The sequence below is a fragment of the Mandrillus leucophaeus genome, unplaced genomic scaffold (assembly GCF_000951045.1).
Source record: "Mandrillus leucophaeus isolate KB7577 unplaced genomic scaffold, Mleu.le_1.0 Scaffold1701, whole genome shotgun sequence".
Taxonomy (NCBI): Eukaryota; Metazoa; Chordata; class Mammalia; order Primates; family Cercopithecidae; genus Mandrillus; species Mandrillus leucophaeus.
The window spans coordinates 39,575-42,370 of NW_012101701.1; the positions used below are offsets into that span (position 1 = coordinate 39,575).

Sequence of the window (2,796 nt, forward strand, 5' to 3'; positions counted from 1 at the left end):
CCTGGGTGATGGGATCAATCATAACCTAAACCTCAGTATCATGTAGTATACTCATATAACAAACCTGTGCAAGTACTCCCTGAATCTAAAATAAAAATTGATATTATAAGGAAAAGAAAGAATGGCTTTTCTGTGGATAGCCTGATTTAATTTCTGTTAAAAATAATTGGCATATTCTTAAGTAACCTGAAAGCTTGATCACTTCAGGGAAGTATCATATAACATGCCTGTTTTACATTTTTTCTTTCTACTTTTACAAATTCTCAAAAATTCTACTTTGGGATTTACAGTGTTTTGGGTACATAATGACCATGCAAGTTGTATTTACAAGTTGATAGTGGATAATGTATTATTATTTCGTTGTAAATCTGAAAAATAGAATTTCAGGTCTGATTCTGCTGTTTGATGTTACCCTTCACTGGCATGTTGCTTTAAGAGCACCCATCCCCCCTTCTTGGTTGGGCCACTGTGTCCTGTCAGTCATCCTGAAATACACTAGGGTGCTTGTCAGGCTGTTTGCTTACAGATGCATCATAAGCCAAATTGTGAGCCATGATAGTGGCACTGAATTTCTAAATACAAGAAATTGCTTAGACAATTGGTTTAGTATCTGTATATGGGCAATACTCTGTCCTGCAGTAGGTGAGTGGAGTGTCAAACTTTTAAAAATCAAACTTTGCTATAAGGCAAATCCTAGTAATTATAGATTATCTGTTGCTCGGTTAGATAACTTTGGGGGAAATGAAAGGACATTATTTCTATAAAATGGGATGAATAGAAACTATTATGTTGTACAATTTTTACTTTTATAACTAATTTTCCTTTTAGTAACACTAAACTCTAGACTATTTTATGAAAGCTCCAATTTTAAATGTCTACTTTTCCGAGTATATTAGCAGGCATTTCAGATTTAGATAAAAATGTGGTTCTCTTACACATTTTTTAATTTCACAACTCAGGCAGATTCAATTGAGCAGAGGCTCGAGTCTGCTGTTTATTAGTGGTTTTAAAAATAGCACTAAAACAAATTCTCATGTGCCATGCCCAAGCTATAGCAGTCTTACATCAGCTCATTTAAAAACTCCTACTCTGTAACTGAGCTATTACTATAATGATTGAGTAACTGTATGCAAGGCACGCGAAACTTTACATACTTTAGACACAAAAATTGTACAGTAAGTAGGTTATTTGTGCAAACAATTTAATTGCTGTTATGGGCTTTTAAACTTAAGTTGTGCAGAGTTGTTTTCCCTGTAGTTTCTGTGTGCAGACTTAAATATTTTTAAACAGAGAATTGGTAAAGCAAAAAAGGAGAAACTCATGATTTCCAATACTTGTATATTCAGTACGGTAGAGCATAGCTAAGAGGCAGCAAGAAGTTAAATTTGTAAGGCTTTATCTAAGGTAAATGAGAAAAGATTGCTTTTTCAGATACCTAGAATGACTCTTTATTTATTCCTTGCCTTGCTCGAGAAAGGATTTAAGGTGGTTTATAAGGCTGCATGAAATTCAAGATAGGATAAATTAAGTGTGGAGTGAAAGAAGAAAGAAAACAAGTGTGGGATATAAAACAGCCAGGAGTAAGAAAACACAATAAAATAAATGCAGCAATTCTCAACAATAACTGTGGTGTATTATGGATTGGTAAGAGAGAAAATACAGGGTTTCAGAAATCTTATGGTGGAGTTTCATGCAAACCAGTTGCCTCCTCTTACCTCGGTGGCTCTGGAATGAGGAGAATATATTAGATTGTGAATATTAAATACGCTTTAAATGTCACTTGTGTTTTGGTGAAAAATAATGAAGAACTGCTACCCTTTTAACCCACACACTAACTTATGTGAACATAAATGTGGCCTCAAGTGTTCAGAAAAAAATTTGGTTAGTTCAGAAGAGAGATTAAAGGAAGCTTAGTTTTTTGGAAACAACCGGAGTGATCTAAATAAGATAAAATATCTACATATTAGAACAGACACGATCAAGACAATGTTTAAAATAAAATATATTTAGCAATTTTGTATAAATATATGAATACTAGTCCTAGTATTTTAAAAAAATAAATTGTTGTAAATGGCATTAGCTACTTTCCTTCTTTTCACCCTTTTAATCTAGCAGTAAATTTAACTTGAATTTCAACTTCTGTAAGGTCAAAATTAACTGGATTGATCTAACTGGTAAAAACAGTTGTTGAGTAGAAAGAAGGAAACCAGAGACAGGACTTTATAATGTACTTTCATCTTCAAATACTCGCAAGACACCTACTATGTTGAAGACTCTGGTACTCTGGGCCTTGCACTCACTAAACTGGGCTTGTCTAAGTGAACTAACTTAGAAACTCGCTGCTGTCACACAGCAGTATTGAAAAGAGACAAGAGGGTAGTAGTTAAAATTTGCTAAGGATTTTCAGTGTTGTCTTCTGATATTATCATGATGAGCCAGGGACAGTCACTTGGCTCTTTTTTATTCATTGTTAAAAGTAAGGTCAATAAGAAATGATTCACCAGGGCTGTGGTTGTGAAGAAGACCTAGACCTGCGATGGGAAGCTGGTGTCTGAGTCCTCTGACGTCCTGCCCAAGTCAACAGCTGCGGCAGTCCCTCCCAGCCTGCCCCTCCTGCGACTGCCCCAGATCCCAGGAGGGAGGCCGTTGTGCAGAGGAGCACAGGAAACAGGAGACCCACCTGAGGCTCAGCCCTAGCCCCTCAGCCCACCCGTGGGAGAGTTTACTGCCTGGGGACTACCCTTGCCCATGCCTCCAGCTACAGAACAATTCAATTGCTTTTTTTTTTTTTTTTTT

The 2,796-nt window shown here is 36.3% G+C and overlaps 1 protein-coding gene across 1 annotated transcript in view; it reads left to right on the forward strand.

Moving 5' to 3' along the window:
• Positions 1–497: 497 nt before the first annotated feature.
• LOC105537316 (catenin alpha-3-like) overlaps positions 498–2,796 on the forward strand; it is a gene marked incomplete at its 3' end in the record, with an annotated part of 150,931 nt that continues 148,632 nt past the window's right edge. Inside the window, exon 1 of the mRNA XM_011976893.1 lies at positions 498–642. The remainder of the gene's footprint in view (positions 643–2,796) is intronic.